The 21,212-nt window shown below is 32.1% G+C and overlaps 1 protein-coding gene across 5 annotated transcripts in view; it reads right to left on the reverse strand.

Moving 5' to 3' along the window:
- The window catches only part of Pot (papillote), a 74,695-nt gene that overhangs the window by 15,281 nt on the left and 38,202 nt on the right, over window positions 1-21,212 (reverse strand). For 4 of the 5 annotated variants that reach the window (XM_026645426.2, XM_026645427.2, XM_064221023.1 and 1 more), the window contains one exon: window positions 18,880-18,952. The exons of the other annotated variant lie outside the window; for it this stretch is intronic. The gene's annotated coding sequence lies outside the window, so the exon portion shown is untranslated. The remainder of the gene's footprint in view (window positions 1-18,879; window positions 18,953-21,212) is intronic. 5 annotated transcript variants of the gene reach the window in all.

The raw sequence follows: 21,212 nt of genomic DNA on the forward strand, positions 1-21,212 counted from the left end.
AAACGTGAACCTATAATTAAAGAAAAATAAAATAAATATATTGATTTTATTTTTATAATAATATATGTTGACAAAGTATATAATATACACGTCATGCATACATGGGGCGTGGAGAGCAGTCGCGGAGGGGGGGCCACGACGTCATTAGGAGAACGTCATGTCGTTTCCCGTCCCGACGTACGACTCGATTCCCAAGTCGCGCCAATAGTTGTTTTAAATCAAAAACAGCTTTATTTTTCTTTACAGTCATTATATTTAAACTTGGTAAGGTTTTATACAGGTTCCATCGGTAGAAACCACTTAAATTCCATTGCCATATTGACTTTGAATTGCTGTGTTCCGGTTTAAAGGGTGAATGAGCTGATATGTTTACATAAAATCTTAGATCCCATTGGCGGCGCTTTGGCGGTTTAAGGAGTCACTTATTAAAATACTAAAGCGAACGTGACCTCTATGGAGGTCAAGGTTAAAGATATTAGGAATGGGATCGACGATGATATCCAAGAAAATTTTATCGCTTCTGTAAAAGTATTATAGGCGAGTTGTTACAAGGAACGATGTTGTATTTTTACGTCTTTCATATATAAAACTAACAAAATCCTGCAGGTGGCGCCATCTTGCCTGTGTGTATACAAATAATGGCGACCGGTTGATACGAAAGTTTATGTACAACAATCATCATCTTGCAGTGCCGTCGTTAGGATGGAGCGACCAAATTTTGGGGGCGCCCTGGTTTGGAGTCTCCTACCTACCGTGCTACATACTTTACGAAAAGAAGAATCTTTTAGTGCCCCGAAAAGTTCATTGACGGCCCTGAAACTACTCACGGCTTGCGGCTCAGTCCAACCCTGGTTGAAATTAAAAGGACGCCGAATACATGTCCAGGCAGGGTGCCTGGTGGTTAAGGCCAAGCTAGTAGAGAGTTAAAAAAAAGTGTATAATCTAAAAAACCTCGCCATTATCTATACATACTGGTGCTAACTTTCACGGTATCTCGAACAGACATCCCTAACACCCATTTTATATACGTATTTATTATTAATAGGTACGCCTATTCCTAAACCCTAATATAAACAAGGAATGGGATCATACCAGTAAATGTAGACAATAATTCATAGACAAATTGAATATTCACCATTATAAATACCTAACAACCAGTTTGGGTATTTGGTAGCGGAATATAAAGTGCATAAAGACACCCACACCCTACGCTAAGTCAGACCTGGCTTCACAACCACGACCGAGATTTAATAATTATGATATATTTGTATTTTGTGTTCCATATTTAAAAAATTATTTTATTTTAAGTAAGTCGTTCGTTTTTTGAAGCAAAGTTAACCTAAAACGAATATTGAAAGTTCTCGAACGTTCAATTTAATGAAATATCATTTGTGCAGCATAAACCGCCAAATTTATAGCCAGGAACGCCATTTTGCGATATGGAGGACGTTGAACCATATTCGACCAAAGAGTTTTTATATGTTTCCGTTGATTTTTATTTTTTATTTTTTTGATTATCTGCGACTAATCGAGACATTTATTTATTGCCTGGTAATAATTTATTATTTATCGTTGAACATTATATTAATAATATGTTCAAATACCGTAGCTTTAAAATAAGTACAAAAACTTTATTTTAAATCAATTATTATATTCTCTATATTAACAACACACGTTTCTGTCAGTAATATAAAATGATTAATAAATGACAATCAGAAAAATAACATAAAATATATAAAGAATTAAAATATTTTAATGTTAAACAAAGATTCATAAGTTTCTTTTGGCTAAAAAACTTGCGTCATAACAGACCACACCATTTCGGAATACGAGCGGGCAGACTAAAGTTAGGATTGTTCTACACGTGCCGTAAACCCGCTACGGTTCATGAATTTTCCGGTTTGTACCTACATTTTTCTAGGAAGCTGGGTCATAACAGATAAAAATCAGTTTGTTTAACGAGTGTTTTTATCATTTTTATTATAGTAAATATTCCAAAAAAGTCGTCATAATACTATATATTAGGTAATCTGTAGTTATATTATAAGTGCGAAAGTAACTCTGTCTGTTACACGGCTAAATCTCAGAATCGATTTAGATGAAATTTCTTACGATGCAAGCTTGAATCCCAAGGACGGATAAATTCGAGCTCTTAAAGCATTTTCGTCACAAAATTAAAATTTGTACTGTTCACAAAAAAATAAAACAATTTGGTAAAAAATTACATTATCCAAAATAAAACAAAAACGAAAATAATATCCTTGAATCACACTACTTACTTCATTTTATTTGTAAGTAATAAATATATTTTATCGGTGTACACACTCACACAGAGATGTAGTATAATAAATACATTCGTTGAATTTCTAGTCGGTTTTATTGGTAGAAACCACATTCCTAACCAATGGTTTAATGAATGCGATAGAGCTGTAAACTAACGATTTTAATACTTCTAATTTGCTTTGAATTAGACTTAAAGCAATTCCTGTTTTGTAGAAAGCATTAAATTAGTGAATACAAAACAAAAACACTACTACGGTACATATAAGAAACAGAACAAGCGAAAGTGCCCACCACCGCCAATGGATCTTTACAACGCCAGAGGGCTAACAGGTGCGTTACCGGCTTTTTAGGAGTAAAGGGGCTCTTTTCTTGCAATATCCGTTCGAAAAAACTAAGGCAGAAAATGCCTAAAGCATCTTGTTGATGTGGAATTACAGACCTCGAAATTTATATGCTTGAGGAATAAAATTTTCTTCATTGATACGTAACAAAAAAAATGCATTTAATTTTATAATCAATGTTTTTGTTTTATATATTATATATACATAAAGCTAATGTATATAATTAATTTGCAAGCAAACATTTAATATTCAATAGTTAATTTAAAACGTAGATGCAGCAATTAATAAACATGTGGAAATTACGACCGCTGCGTTCGAACAAGTTGCGACTAATCTATAAACGTGTACTAAGCTTAAGATTAAAAAAAAAACATTGTATATTAGCTCTTAATGCCATGGCAATAAGATTCCCCGTATATATTTAAAAATGTATATAGAAGTCCACGACCAGTAATACTTGTAGTGATTCAATTAACACATTCAAAAGGCGTTGCCGCTTACTAATGTCTTGCCCCACGGCTTGGCAAGTGTTAATAGTGCACACTTGCTTAATAAATAACAGTTTTTTTTTATTTAAATTGAGCAGCCGAGTTCGTAATTTGTCATTGCTTTGAAACGCTTGCAAAATAAGTGACTGCATAATGCATATGCATTCTATTTTTGTGTAATTTTTCGACTTATTTTTTAATAAAATGAAGTAATATAACTTGGCTATAAACTTCGGCCCTTAGAGATACATATGTGGCAGATTTCCATCCGACACATGGTTTTCGCACGGTGATTTCCTTCGCCACTGAACACGAAATGAATTATAAACACAAATTAATATGAAAGGTCAGAGATGCTTGCGTGGCTTTGAGTCCGCAATAATCGATTATAATTTACGTATTCGAACCACTGGGCCACCGAACAAGCAAATTGAAATAAAGGAACCAATTTCCAAACTACTAACAACATATACTCTGCAAATAATTTAATGCAATTAATGTACTATGTCATTTTGTATAAAACCTTTTTTGTTGATAAACTATTAACTATATGATAATCTGACAAGCATTTGACAGGTCCATATGATCATGACAATAGCAAGCCATTATAAAATGAAACTTGATTGGATTTCAAGTGATGTCTATGAACCAATATGAACCCTTCAAGAAATAAATTATATACGAGTAGAATTATAGATTTTGGTGCTAGGAACATATTACAACCAATAGATGGCGCCACTTGATTAGCTCGCTTTTTTTTTGTCGCACAATCTTTGTTTAATTTTGATGTATAAAAAATAATGTCCAACAAATGCACGTGACACTGATTTATAAGTATGACGTTTGTGTGAGTGTCAAGCGAAACTGTCACGCACACGAATACATATTTGGTATTCTGTCAGCTTTATGCTTTTCACGTAAATAGCCTAAATTTGACATGAACGACACGGCTAAGCACAGCTACATATGCGTATAATAATATTATACAGGTACTGAAATCTTCTTCAAAATGCGGTGTATCTTCTTGTACAAGTTTTATCTATATTGATTTTGTAGTTTTTTTACACCGATTTGTTTGTATTGATATATTGATAGTATGTATTTTGATCCAACTTTACACGAAAGTTCGAAGTACTCGTTTGAGTTTGCACTATTGCAACATTGCGAACTATAAGCAGCTTCTATTCTTGTTCCATAATTATTTGCATAAAGACCTTTTGTCGAATGGATAACCTGTTGAGCCAAAGGTTGTGGCTTCCATTCATTCGTTGAGCACCGATTTGGAAAACAGTTAATTTATTTTTTTGTGCAAATCTAAAAGGCAAGTAACAAATATTGATCATCTACAAAAACAAAAAAACGTAGTTTAATACTGATGTACCGCCACATAACCAGAAACCCTTGCACAAAATCTTTCCAAAAGATATACTTAGTTAGAATTTTGTACAAATTCTGAAGCTATTACTCAAAAGCTTTTTCATATCAACGTAATCTTAAGGCGACTAGTTCACCATATACTTGCACGTCTACTTGCAACAAAGTTTTAGAAGCCTTTCAAACATAATAATCCTTTATAAACGATGCAGTTATATAATTATCAACATGTCAATTTTCTATGAGTGTCAAGGATGAATTCATAAAATAACGTATAAACTTGACTCCCGAGTGTTGTTTTATAATTTCATTGTTAGATGTGGGCGATGACATTGCTCCTACGCGTGCTTTAATGACGCTCAACAATTTGATATTCAAATGTATTGGTAAGACAGCGTGAAGAGGTATTGTTATGCCTGAAGACATATTTGTCCAAGGTACCTTCATCATAGCAACAAAACTATCAACAAAAAATATATATTTAAAGTTTATTATGTATTTATTAATTAATAATAATTGAATATGAATATTGAAAATGACGACCTCCGTAGTCGAGTAGTGTGTACACCGGTTTTCATGGGTATGCCACTCCGAGGTCCCGTGTTCGATTCCCGGCCGAGTCGATGTAGAAAAAGTTAATTAGTTTTCTATGTTGTCTTAGGTCTGGGTGTTTGTTGTACCGTCGTTTGTTCGACTTGCTTTAGCCACTTACATAGGGATCAGAGTAATGTATGTGATGTTGTCTAATATTTATTTATTGTTATTGTTATTGAATATTTTTGGGCTCTATGGATTTGAATCTCAATGTTGTCAAAATTAAAAAAAAAAAGAACAATTATCATTTATCATTACAGGATACAGCGTGGATGTTACATAAGTCACAATTTTTTATATTATAAAAATCTATTAGCGTATAAAAATTAATTGCTATTCTCTATTCCAACTACAAAAGGGCAAAAGCAAATAAACAACATTTGACATCGAATTGATGTTGTATCATCTGTGGAGAGCTTGAATAATCTATGACATTCATTTTCAGGTTTGCGAAAAAATGGCGTTTTGAACGTCGACGCAGCTGTTATCGCAACTATGGAAGTAAAATTTAAGTGGATATAAGTAGTTGAATAGTGTTATATTATACATAACTAGCGACCCGTCCCGGCTTCGCACGGTTGCAGTGTGAGTTATCCCTAAGAGATAGACCATCGCGGACTTTTTTCGAAGGCCGTTTTAAGGTATACAATAATGCATGTGTTATATCAATATAAAATAACCGCATTAAAATTCGTTGCGTAGTTTTTAAGATCTAAGCATACAGAGGCGCAAACAGCGGGAAGCGACTTCGTTTTATACTATATAGTGAAGATATACTCGTATATTAATCAAGAACTATCAGTACCGCACAACATATCTGTACTGGAATACAGAGATCTATGGTTTGTTTATATTTATTCCTTCTTCGATTGGAATAGACTATAGAGTGAGGTCATTGATAGATAGTGAGATAGAAAGTTAATTAGAAGGACAATTAAAACAAAAGCCGAACAGGTATAAAATAATATTGCACAAATGAAAATAAAAATACAAGTTGGTTCTACGAAAAAATCTCCAGAGCGAATGGTCCCCTTAAAACCTTTAATGTTATAACGAGTAGATGAACACGGTGAGAAGGAATTTGAACTTTATCGTGTTAACAGTAGAGTTCATATCATCGATACGTGTATTGTGTAGGATGTTATGTTACGTAACTTTGAACGACCTCCGCGGTACATTTTTGGTCGTTACAACTTTTACTTTTTGCGAGCGCCACTCATACGACGTCGAGCACAGGTACCCATTCTTTTATCTCTTAACAAAATATCTCCAAATTTATTAATATATTTATTAGATATATTTTACATAACAATGTGTATGGTACGCCACATTGTATAGACGAAAAAATGTTTTCGATATGCCATAAATTATTATATAGAAATTATGTTTACTCATACTCGTATATATACATAGATATATATACTTAAAATCATTATATTTGTTTTATCTTTGGTCAATTATCATGTATCGTACCGATATTCATCATATTTTCCTGTAACGTGTAATTCCTTCCAAACACAACAGTTTTCCTTTTTAGCGCTTATGTAATATTATTTATTTATATACTTATCTTGTTCATATGAATTACTTAGATCCATATTCATAGAATTCATATTTAATAGATCGGCTACAGTCAAACGTATGTATAGTCTGCTATGAATACTGTAATATAATTATTTAATTGCATTTAATTGTTATGTTATACCCTCGTCAAAATTAATATATGTGTCTGTGACGTCATTCCGACTTGTTCAGAAGTTACCTTCGATTAATTATATATTATATGTTGTCCTTCTGACCAAATTCCGGCCCCCGCAACCAATCACAAGGTATGGTCAACTGCATATAAATGTTATGAGTGTGTGCTCACTGGTACATGTTTACCAAATCAGATTTGAATCCAAGACCTCGGGTTTTGGCCTTATATACTAGTCACTAAATCTTGGTATAAAAATGGTATTTAAGGTAGAAAAAGGTTAAATGAGCTCTATTTATTTTTAAGGCAACACGATATATTTATATCACACGCATGTTAAGGGGTGCTGTAAGTTTTTGGTATAAAAATGTAGCCTAAGTTTTCTCTCGGGGTTCAAGCTGGCTTCGTAGCAAATTTCAGCAAATTCAGTTGTTAAGCGAAAAAGCGTAACAGAGAGTCACTTTCGCATTCATAATATTATTTATTTATTTATTTAAATCTTTATTGCACACCAAATATACATAAAGATACAAAGTATATTTTCTTTAAAACAAAATTGGCCAAGCAAAAGGCGGTCTTATGGCTTATAAGCCATTTCTTCCAGACAACCTTTGGGTTAGAAGGATAATGTGTATGGAAGACGGCAATGTGGTGGTGCAGTAAAAACTTACATTATGATATAATAACGAATACAACTCAATAAATATAGCAAATACATAAATACAAAAAATACTAATAAATAGAATATAAAGCAGATTATAGATATTTATAAATAAATCATATATACATACATATATCTATATAGTATATGTAATAAAAAAAATAAATAAATATAATATTAGTATTGATATAGACAATAAATAAGCTAAAAATATTTCAGTACAGATAATACCATCGTCAAATGTTTTCTGACGGAGGTGACTATATGATCACATCATAGAATATAATGTATAATTACAAAAACATTCTTTAATAAATCGGATGAGACACCCTGGACATGAGAAGTTATACGTAAAAATAATTGAGGTCAAGAACATTGAAGTAGCTCAATGCGATCGTGGATACTGTGGCGAAATTTCGTCCAATACTTTCCTCAATATGTTTTCCTTCACGACCGCGAGATAAATTATTAACACAAATTTATAACATTAAAAGTCAGTAAAGCTTGTCCGGGTTTGAACCCGCTTCGAGCTTAACCACTGCTTAACACCTGCTTTATTAAATAAACATATATAGTATATACAAAATATGACTTTCGATTTTAAAGCCCGCAAGCAACATCCATATTTATCATCAATATCATAATGGAACATCGATATTTTGTAACGTAATCAGTATAAAAACTATAACAATAAAAATCAACGGTATTTAATTGATTACATCCTAAATGCTACATCTTCAAATTGTGAGTCAAATCCGTCACGATTTTCACATCAAAATCCACACGAAATGTTACATATCCCAGTTCAAAGACCTAAGACCTACAATAGATGCGTAATATATGGCAACACGGCCGATTTAAATATTTATTTCTGGAATAGTTTTTTTTTCTGTGCTGAGCTAAAGGTGCACCGACACATAACATGCTGATGAATTATCGACAAGATGAGAATTAGTGAATCTTTTTTTTTTTAATTAAAATGATTGGATAAGGCGCTTCGATGATCAAGTTAAACAATATTCATATCATTTTTTTTGTAGATTAAATATACACATTAAGTCCTTTATTATATACAGGTTAAAAATATTTACTGAACAAATTATGACCACGTGGAATCGAATGGAATCCATTCATTCAAGTCGGAGAACTATTGATGTCCGTACATTCATAGTCATAGTCTAAAAGGGTATTGCATTGTATGAAAATATATATAAATATACACATAGATTCCAATTATCAGGACTTGCAACGCAGCGACACACGAGTGTGCACGAGCACATCTGTCCGCCGTCCTTGCGAAAGCCGTGCCCCACATTCGAAAACGCTTGTATTTGAATATAATATGCTATTGCAAGCGAGTATATCGATGTCATTGCATTAAAACCATTTGCTTATCACAGAGTATAGACAACGTGAGTCAATATAAAAACATTTGAATATTGTCTATAATATGTGGTAAATTATAATTTACCACAGACCTGATAAGAACCGGTAAAAGAAAATACAAAATAATAAATGTAACTAATATTATTTTAAACCAAATATTTTAATAGTTTCTTGCCATTTCTTCTCGGTGAAATCTACAGTCTAAACTATTCTTCACCTTGTAAAATTATGATTCAAAAATGCTTGATAGATTTAGATGCTTCAAAAAGTATATTTTTAATATGTATATACATATGTGTTCTCCTGTGTTTTAATTGAAATTATTTAACCTCGTCAATCGTAAGGCTATGTATATAGCTTCGCTTGTATATTGGAGTTATCTTAAACACAATAAAACAAGGCAGGTGATCAAACGAAATAAAGAAAACATGGTACAATTTTAGTCGAATATTAATCGTGTCAAGATCGTTCTGAAAACAATGCAGCTTAATACAATACATTATGAATTGAAATGTGCTTAGATATTAATTATTTGCAGCAACCGGTTCAACTAACCAGTCTAGTGACTAAACTTGTCAGAGACTTGTATTGCGAATAACTTAGCTTACTCAATAAGGAACTGGTATACGATTTGTAATTGGGTTGAGTTCAATCGGTCCTTCGTAGAGCTTTGTGAAAATCAAATCTTTGATACGGTTTATAGATTTAGTCTATGCCTTCTTATTTTTCGAATATTAAATTACTGGTAACATAAAGAGAGTGTAACTACAGAAACAAAAGCCGTCCATGAAACGTCTTGCGTGTAACCCAGACTGCAAGGGTTGCAAAAAACCCGGGTGCCATGCGTTGGGGGGTGTCACGCGTATATTTGTTAAGTCTGAGATCATCAATGAGGCGCTCAGAAGGTCTCTAAAAAATCTTTTTCGAGGAAGAGGTGAATGTACACTGATTGTACACGCGCTAGTTGTGCTTAAGTGGCTGGCTATCTTTTTAAGATAAAGTTTAGAGCGTATCTCAACACACTGCTCCTATAAATAGAAAATTCGGTATCCACCAACTGGATACCGAATAACTCGCAATCAGTTGTTGAACAATTTCACTAATCAAATTGAGAACTTTTTTATAATTAAGATTATTATAATTTATGGCGATCAAGAAAGAAATGATTGTTTAAATTATTAGAAAAAAAAAACAAAGAATTCCAACGAAATATACGTATTCTTATTCGGCAAATATAAAAACGTCTTTATAATTCTAACCATGCAGTCGTTGTCACAACAAACGCTGTCTCAATACAAAGACTGTACCAACACGAACACGTTAAAGTCCAGTTTCGCGATGATGTCATGATCATTCCATATCTTGGCTTGGTGATATTTTAAGAAAAATTTGCATTATTAACGCTTAAATACATCAACCATATGGCATTCGAATTGTATTTTCAAATTTTTTGCCCTGACGTAAGTTTTGAGCATATTAAACAGGTAACATTTTATTACAGATACAGAAATATATTATAATATTATCATTAATTTGTTTTGTGAGTGTATTTCTTAAGCAGTATACCTCGCCTTCGTGTAATTTATATAATATGTATCGGCGGTAATAGTTAATGACTACCTGATGTTAAGTGATCACCGCTGCACATTATTCCGCAAGGGATTTTAGCCACTCCTCACAACACCAATGCTCTACCAACCTTGGTTACTGAAATGTTATATTGTGCCTGTAATGACACTGGCTAACTCACCTTTCGAACTGGAACGCCACAATACCAAGTGTTTCTGCTTGACAGTATGAGTGAGTGGTACCTAACCAACCAGACTTGCACGTAGCCCTACCACCAAGAAAATTATGGTATGAAATAGGAAAGTGAAACTTATAGCGTTATTTGTACTTTAAAATAGACTTAGTTTGTGTTCTCGATAAGTGAAATATATTTATAAAATACTTTTCGCTAGATAACATTTAAATATGAAAACAATAAGTGGTTAAACAATACATAAAATAAAATAAATTTAAACTTGATATCCTTCACAGTCGACGATGATTCAGTAAGTTAAGAGAGGATAATAAATAACAAAACCTCAGGACCTCTTAGCAGTAAACAAGAACTGACGTCCACTCTTGCAGCGGTACTTGCTTTGCGATTTATTATTACAAACGAACTACACCAGTAACCGTTACAAGAAAGGCATATATTATGACAAATTATGTTAAACAATTTTTTTTTCCAAAACAAAAGAATCCAGATTCTGTTTGTTTTTAAAAGAGCCGGCAGAACTTTTGTCTATGAACACTGTCGCAAGGAGTACAGACTGTTCAAGTAATCCATAAGATTATGTCTCCTTGCAGTAATTCAACTGGTTATATTGCCCTTTAAGCCTTAAGCCAATGAGACAGTGTTATTGTCTGACGGAAAAATACTTAGGAAAAGTTTCTACGTACCCAGACGGTCGCCCATAAAGCCGTACAGAACATACATATAACTGCAATATATAAAGATAAGTTCCATAAACATTATCAAATCCAAAAGAAATTTGAATTCAAGGAGTATTAGGAGCATATGACATTAGTAAAAGTGGCTAAATTTTATGCCACAAAGCATTATTTTCCAATTAAGTCTTAGGAAATTTATACAAAATAATAATACCAAAATGCTTAAATACACCAACTGCAAACACAAACACATACTTGGTAGAGTTTTGTGTAAGCCCGCCTAGATAGGTACCACCCACTATTCTACTTCCATCCTATCCGATATTCATGAGATACCGCCAAACAGCAATCGGTTTCGGCAGTGTTTCGGTTTGAAAGGTGAGTGTGACTCACTCTGTGGTGTGTTACAACAGGCAAATAACATCTTACTTCCCAAGATTGGTGGCGATGTAGGGAGTAATTAGTATTTCACACAGCACCAGTGTTTATGGGCGGTGATGACTACTCATGATCAGGTACCACATTGCACCATCGCCTACGGATTAAATAAATATAAGAAGAAAAATACGAATCTCAAAAAAACTCATCTGATGCAAGCTAAATAAGACGAGAAGTTTTGTACGTCGCTGAACATGAGATGAATTAACAAAAAGTTCACAATATCCCCAAAAAACTCATTAAAACAATCTCCCGAATTTAAGTATATTTCGATCCCCTGAATCTGATTTAAATTTTTCACATAAATTCAATTTCGAAATCACGATAAGTCCAAACAAAATTACCCGAATTTCGTATCTCTGACGCTCGTTCGGAACATAATGATCCGAAAAATATGGGTTGCGTTCGAGAAAAACGTTATTTATGAGTTATTTTTTGCGAAGAGTGATGAAATCAATTATGTCAGAGTTAGCGAAAATACGCCGCTAAAGCGAAAGCAATTCTCCATGCCATTTTTTCATACGAAATGGTCCCGACTTTCTGGAATCACTGATTACCCTAAATGGCCACTTGCTTCAAGAAAGCGAAAATTACCAAAAAAGTAAACATCTCGAAGCGCTCTCGTGGCGGTCATTGGGAAAAAATTACAAGACGGCAATCCCGAAAAGGTAATTCTTTTTATGTCTTTCGATGTTTTCGGATTCGGAAAACCGGTTATATAATTATGATTACTATTATATATTATCGGTAGCGCCACTTAATATAATATCTTACATACGATCGCTACACTTATTATCTATAAATAAAAGCTATTAAATCCATTATATAAAAGAAAAAAAATAGCATTTTATGGTCAGTAGCGCCAATTTTGTTTACAAAAAAAAAAAAAATGTTGTTTCCCCACAAACGTTAAAACGCCTATTTCATCCAAATTATCAATATCAATATTGTTTCGCTACTGATTCTCTCCTTACGATCAAGTAGATATTTACGTAAGGACGTATTTACATAACGAAATATCTAACGCTAAAATAGTCGAATTTAATTCATAGACTTGACCGTACAAGCGCTTCAGCGTTATACTACAAATGTAAATTTAAACGTATATAAATATAACGGTCAATATTAATGGTAACAATGAAGACTGTCGGCTTAACATTCGCTTCATGGCGTGGTGGCCCCACTTTATGGCAAGACCATATATCTCCTTTCCACGTTCATTGGTGAAGGAAGCAGGTTTAATCGCAGTACCAATAAGACTTCCATAATTACTACTGGTTACGTCTTTTTGCAGCTCATATTGTAATGAATTTATTATTACTTTATATTATTTTTATATTCATAGCATTATGTTAACAAACAATTTATTTGAAACGTCTAGCATGTAAAGTTTTACCCTTTTAAAGTTGCGTTTTGTGTTTTTAAAAAACCGACGAAGTTTTTTTTGAATCACGTCTGAATACGTTCAATTATTGAATGCAAAAATGTTGAATAGAATTATTCATGAATGAATATATTTGAGTGAATGACAAGTTAAAGAGAATGTTAAAAAAATGTAAAGGGGTAATAAAACGGATGTCTTTTAATAGTAACGTCCATTATTTTATTGAATTCTCAGGCCCTGTATACATATATAGTAAGTACTAAAATTTATAAAATGAAATATAAAATATGAATAAAATTATTATGATCGACCATAACTTATATACACAAATTATATACTGATATTATAAATGCGAAAGAGACTCTATCTGTCTGTCTGTCTGCGAGCGAACCCACGGACGATAAATAAATATATAAATTATTAAAATAAGCGCTACATTTTATTAAATAAAATAAAACAATCAATAATAGATTAAATTTATACTGCCATTAGCAAAACATCCTGCCAAACTTAAAAATCAATATGGCGTATTTTTATTTCTTTTTTTTTTATTATCATTATGACCAAGCAACATCTAGCTGAGCCTCATTTATGTGCGTTTCGAATTAATGTTTCTTATATTTTTATTAGAAATTAAATTCGACCAATGAACGACCACTTGTTATATAAGATAAATAATCGACTAGGTCGGCTGACATCTGACTAATGGCTAACAACCATCGTCGATTCCCACGTTCCTGTTGGTAAACGACAGTGCTGCCACGAAACCATGCGGGAAAACTACATACTTTGCCATATGTAATACATTTTAATATGTATATAATGTGTTACATTAAAATATAAGATTAAAATAATTTACTATTTAATAGAAAAGTGCCGTTGATAAAAGTTCTGCAAAGTTAAACAAAGAATTTGCTCGAGATGATGATGAAGACTTGTCAGTATAAGATTGTCAGATAAGGCTTTGCAATTAGTGTCATTCATGTGTGGAAATTTAATCTTCTATACATATAATAAAATTGGAGTGTCTGTTTGTTATATTAAAATAACCGCGTCTTACTAAATGCATATGTATGTATACACGGTACATATAACTAAATAACATTTTTTACAATTTTTGTCTGTCTGTCTGTCTGTTTGTTCCGGCTAATCTCTGGAACGGCTGGACCGATTTTGACGGGACTTTCACTGGCAGATAGCTGTAATAAGGAATAACTTAGGCTACAATAATAACCATTTTGTTCAATTCAAACGCGCACGAAGTCGCGGGCAACCGCTTGTTATATAAATAAGTTTATTATCAATTGGAAACAAATAATATCGATATTTAATTTTATGTATCGGCTTTCAAACATCGCAATTATAGTATATTTTCTCCGAAAGTAAAGCTTCGTGAAAACTAAGCAATAAAACCGAAAGCTCGTCTTAAAACAAGTTCATTTAAAGGCAATTTCATGGAATTCCATTGCTGTTACTTTTCTCCTAGGGAGTAGGTTTGGATTTTACTCCAATGCGTGTTCATGAAACCTGCACAAAAAACACAAATCGGGCACATTAAAATTCAATCTTTTACCAGAGTTGAACTTTTGAACCCAAAATTCAGAATTCCAATGTTTTTTTTTTTAAATTATTATTAAATTTGCATCTCCACAGACACGATGTCCGTACCTTTGGAGTATCTATACATAAATTGTATTTTTTGTGCCAGCATTTTTTTAATACCGTAAAGTTTGAAAATTCTAGCGATACCCACTGGAGCATCTCAATTTATTTCATTATCTATATTTAAAATGTACGCACTTAAAGCTGTATTTAAAGCATAAATAATTAAAAATCCGTATTCTGGTACATGTGTTGATACCAGTTCCTGCGCCATTGAAGTGTCGTCCGTAACGAGTCGATCCGAGATAGCCTTTACATTCCCATATAACAGCTTGTTATGCCTGTACAATAAAATCACCCTTATCGCAACGAAATAAGGCTCACAATGTGTCCAGAAATAACCTTTTAAAACTGTTTTATGTTGAAATTGTATTTCATCTCGTAGATTATTCTATATACAGTATATAAATATGGCGACATTGTAAAAAATAGTTTGTTATCGAGATTATCATAAATCAGATCTCAGCTTTGTTTATCTTTATCTTTTTTCCATATTCCGTAACAGGTATTGTATTGTTAGAGAAAATGCGTCATGATATTTATTCTAAATATAATTACTTACATATTAAAAAAAATATGTAACATACGTAACTATTAACTTACTTTAACATTCCTTGTTTATGTTATACGTACTAGATAACCGCCCGGTTTCGCCTGGGTGGCCAGTCATTTTAAATACAACGAAAAAGTCTTATTGTTTTTAAGGCAAGAATATTCGGATGATTTAGGATCAAATAGAGGATAACATTAATTTTTATTTATAAAGATTTAGTACTCATCTAATATTTAGCAGTCTAAGACCTAAATATCTTTTAAAACCTTCAGTAGTTCTATTCCGTAAGAACAAAATCGGAACTCACCGCAGGACACGAGCGTGCAATATTAGAATGATATGCAAAATTTTCTATAATAATCATAAAATTTATTGTACACACGTATCAATATGGCGTATCGCCGTAAGTCGGTTGTCAACGTTTCACGAGTGAGACACGACACACACAGAATCCCACTGTTGTTGGCAAATTTTCTGTGGAAACTAAAGTTATATTACTTTATTTATAAATTAAAATCAAAACATCTTTTTTATCAATACGAATATTTTTGAATCATCATAAATTAAACTAATGGAAATATTATTATATTATTTTATTATAGAAATATTCGATTCGAACCGATTAATCTTTATAAATATATTCCAAATCGCAGATATCGCTGGCTAATAATCCAATACGATATAAAAATAATAAGATGAAAAATTATTGGATTTTTCCGTCGAAAGATTATTATCGGTAACAGTCCGGAGTCTGCGAGATAGAAATGTGTATTCTGCCTAATCTTGGCAAGTACGTAAACCCTTTAATTCCGCGCGTGAACACTTTCCGGACGTGTTGCAAGTTGTAATAAGTTAAGTAAATATTCGATTCGATTAATCTTTATAAACATGTTCCAAATCACAGATGTCACTAACTTATAATCCAATAACATTTAGGTAACATTCAAAATGTTTTATCAAATTCGACCGATCATTTGAAATATAGGTAGATTTAAAATGGAAGGTTTTTAATTAAAGTCTATTTTAAGATAGGTTTATTTGAACAAGGCTATTTAAATGTTGCATTCTAACCTCGATATGTTAACATCCGTTACTTGCATGCAATCATATCTACTGGCTAATGATGCTTAATAACACGACTGTCAATGAGAGGCAATCATAAGCAAAGAATTTAGAAATTGTTGTTATATTGTGAACAAAGTAATTATGTTTTATAGTGTTGATCATTGTAATATATGTTATGTTGTGACTGCCTCGTTGGTCTGGTGGCTAGATGCCGAGAGTCTAGGTTCAAACACCAGAGGAGGCCGATAAAAAAAATTGGATTTTTCTATCGAAAAATATCAGTAACAGCCCGGTCTGGAAGTTGGTGTGTATAATCCCGTGTCTCAGAAAACAGATATTGACACACTAAGAAAAATTAAATTGAAGAAATTGTATTAAGCCTGTTATTTACATGCAAGAAGTATAAAATCCGTCATTCTCTGTCAATCATGCGATTTCAGATATCATGTTCCTTGAACCTGTGATTAGACTAATTTACTCACTCATCAAACTGACACAGAGCACAAAGTTCACCGTCCGAATAACAAATTAATGGTTGAAAAAAGTAGCTTGTTGGAAAAACCTTTGTTGTACTGAATCCCAATGACACTTAGCATAATGTAAAGCTGAGAATAACTGGCAATATACTCCGTAATTACTCTTCTTCAATAATCTATTTATTCGAATTGAAGAAGGAATAAATATAAACACTTATATTTATGCATACCATGCCACTTGGTAATAGCTTAGCAATATTATGACACTACTGACACTTCTTGATTGATATATCTTTATTTATAATCCAACACTATCCTACTTAACTACTTTTATCCTCTTTATTTTACTACCAAAGTTTCGATAACAGCTTCATCGACATTAAAACAGCCATTCTGTTGCAAATCCATGAAGAATATCATAGATTATATTTAAGGTAAAATTGCGTCAATTCAATGTAAAATATTGTTTATTTGTCTTTTGTCCTCTTACGGTTGATTTACAATTTCCTATAAAAAATTAACACACGGGTAAATATATTTACTAATAGCTTTTTAACGTAAACATTTTCATTCGTTCGTAAACGTAAAATGTAAATATAAAGTTAAAATTCAAATGCAATAAAATTACAAAAAAAGAAAACACAATTTTAGTCTTAAAAGTAACGCACGTCTTCCTTGAAAACTAATCAGTGAATACCAATTATTTCTAAGTATATTGGTTGTAAGCTCGACTGCTAGTCATAGTGCACGTGGTTTATGACAAGACGCGACAAATATGTACGTATACACGAGTTCGATCGTGCAAAGCGTGCGTGCGCATACGCTAAGCTCACTCGTCATGCAATTACTAATAAAGTATTTAATAAACATTAAGAGAAAAGAGTGAATCTATCATAGAATTATTTGCTATTACTTATATTTTTACAAATAAAAAACGACTTAATATATACTTTAATAATCAATTGATGACTGTTAACGCGAAGTGTGTGTGCGAGATGTTTTTTTTGCTCAAAAACAAGCATGCACTGATTAGTGCATAAAAATTTCTTCAGTGTATTATGTAAAATTAAATAGAATTTAGCATGTTATGTGTGTGCGTGTTTAAGCGTGTGTGCGTGTGTTACCAGTTAGCCTTGCATTATAATAGTTGTAAGAGCATCCTAAGAATTTGATTTATTTAATGTCTGAGCGCGCCGTAATAAATATGTTGAGAGATAAATTCCATACTTATATTAAGTGCTATGGTTTATTTATCTGTAACGGTGAAGAATTTACTGTGCATCGTATTTCTAATACTAAATATAGAGGCGTACTTACAATAATTGATTAGAATATCGTGGTTAGTGTTTAGTTACTTGTATAGTGGTTACTACAAACATATTTTTTATTTGCCAATTAAATGAAGAAAATAGAACAGATAAGTATTATTTTCTGCATTTGTACTAAATAAAAATTGAGTTGGATACAAAATTTTTCGTAAATACCATAAATAACCAACCAAAGTTCGTAAATAATGAACCATTAAACAAATAATTTAACGTATTTGAATAATCAATCGAAATATTTTCGATCGTTAAAGTAATTAATTTATTTGTTATTACAATCGAAATTGATAATAGTTGTCAGTTGCCATTTTAAAAGTTCAACTTTCATATTTAATATTCGATTCCTGATTGGTTAAAATTACGGAGATAGAATTAACCATTTTATTTTTAAAGTAATCTCGATAAGCATACATTCTTATTGACTTATTGTAGTAATATACATTCCGAACCAGTGTTAGCTTTACATGACGATTCAAAAGTGTTGTCGTGAGCCTACTTGAATAAATACTATTAAAAAAAAAACGATATGTTATTGACTCTAACAAAAATATTTAATTTTCTGTAGTTTTGAAATGGAGACTGATAATGGCGAGATGACGTTTTAAATAATAATTTTAAAAAATCGACGTTTTCGTACTTTTGTAGTTGTATTACACAAACATAGATATTATTTATGTAAATATTTATTGAAAACAAATACAATATTAATATTACCTGGTAGTTTGCGTTTGAAAAACAAGATGGCGGACACTTGTGGCGGGAACGTGTCGTCACATTGTCGTCTTAACTGCAACAAGTAAAGATAAAGATTAAGACTTTCAACGGAGAATTGCAATTTACAATCTGGTCATTACAAAAGAAAAATATACTACTACTAAAATAAATATTATAACCTGAATCTTTAAGCCATTTCTGGCTTTAAAATATAACAAATTTAGGTTTAAAAAAACTACCACTGCTTACATTGATGAATAAGGAAAACTACGAATCCGAATTATAAATACTTAATATAATATATACTTGCCAGGGGAAATTCAAACTGTTGATCAGTTATTTTTATCCAACAATACTCTTTATAATTTATAACCAAAATGAGATACTGCAATCCGTACTGATATTATAAATGCGAAAGTAAGTGTCAGTTACGTCTTCACGTTAAAAGAGCTGAGTTTGGATGATATTTGGTACGAAATTAGTTTGAGTCCCGAGGAAGATCATAGGGTAAAGTTTTATAAATTGCAGTAAGGCCGCAAGTTCAGCTAGTATGTGAAATATTACATAATAATCAACAGAATAAAAAACATTCTATATATATAATACATCTTACGTGAAAGAGCGAATCCAACTATTGTGAAAGACCATGGAATGTAGAACACGAAGGTGATCTGAAGTGTTTCTAATGTGCAGAACTGCAGATAGTTTTAATTTTTGTTATATGGCAATTCTCTGTACCGTGTCATATTATATTATACAGTGTGTTCGGTGTGCAACAACAAACGATCGCTGTAAGTAAATATTTTGTCTTGGTGAGAAATTATTGAAGTATTAACTTCGTTGAAGGCACATTTGAGCAATAGCTCCTTTGTAAAAAAAATATTAGTGGAAAAGAGTAACTACTATATTTCATTCCAGCTACTTAAAAAACAATTCAAAAGAATCTACAGGATGGATAAAGTTAATTTCTATTTTAGAAAAAAAAAAAATTGTTTTATTTTCAGAACTAAGAAGCAAAAACACAGCCATAATAAGGTATAATTATATACGCGAGTGAGAAGTTCTACATCTTCAGCGATTACAATAAAATATCTACTTGTTAATAACAAAATGATAATAATAATTATATTAAAATCATCTTTTCTCATCAATAAAAATAACTCACAATTTAAATTTATAATAAAAAAAAACATATATATAAAGTAAAATATGTTAAGGTATTTAAATTATCTATTTCGAGCGACTTGCCTTAAGTGTCGGTTTAGGGAGCAACTTTATCGTTTAGTTTTCATTTGCGCTCGCATAACAATAGAAAAAAAAGCGCACTTACCCCTTAATGATATCGTGCCAAAAGAAGTATATCTACAAAAATCAAATTGAAGATAAATCTTTCCGATCTTGTTTATTATTGTTTTATGTCCCTTCTTTTATCAAAAATGTCAAATTTATTTTTATTACAACACATACCATTTGTGTATATCATAAACATTATCGTACTTTTCATTGTGTTTTTAACTACAGCTGACATTCTCAGAATTACACTCACCTGGTAAAAGAAATGGCCGAACGTCAATAAAATAACCTAACTTCAACTTCTCTAAGAACAGATAGGGTGGGAGGGCAAGCCCGTCTGGGTAGGTACCACCCACTCACCAGATATTCTGCTGCCAAGCAGCAATACTTGGTATTATTGTGTTCCGGTTTGAAGGATGACTGAGTACAAGTGACATAACATCTTAGTTCTCAGGGTTGGTGGCGCATTGGCGCAGTAAGGGATGGTTAATATTTCTAACAGCGCTAATGTCTATAAGCGGTGGTGACCATTTAACATCAGGTGGCCCATTTATCAGTCCGCCTAAAATTTCATTAAAAAAAAAAAACAATCGAATAACAGCTTCAGTCAATTGTTCGCAACTGTAACTTAATCGAATCGATTAAAAAAAACGACTCGTAACTAATATTCGAATTACGAATAACATTATTCAATAAAAAATACGAAATGCACATGTCATCGTTAGACATTGTTTCCGAACACAAAAAGCTCACCGTTATTGATACAAAGTCTATCATAATCGCTCATCACCTTTGTATGTAGATATGAAGACGAGATAACAATACTGTTACACGCCTACCGGTATCTAATGCTTCGATATCTGTATCTATATCTATAAATAGACACGATGTTTATCTTAAATCACGTTATACATACTCAGAAGATGAATGCGTGAACGGTTTCTTATTTAAAGAACTTCAAAAAAGGAGGAACTTACCTCTTAGAGGCGTATATTTTTACTTCAGACAGTTTTGAAGCCAAAATGTCCGTTTCGGCTGCA

Source organism: Vanessa tameamea, chromosome 5, assembly GCF_037043105.1.
Source record: "Vanessa tameamea isolate UH-Manoa-2023 chromosome 5, ilVanTame1 primary haplotype, whole genome shotgun sequence".
NCBI lineage: Eukaryota > Metazoa > Arthropoda > Insecta > Lepidoptera > Nymphalidae > Vanessa > Vanessa tameamea.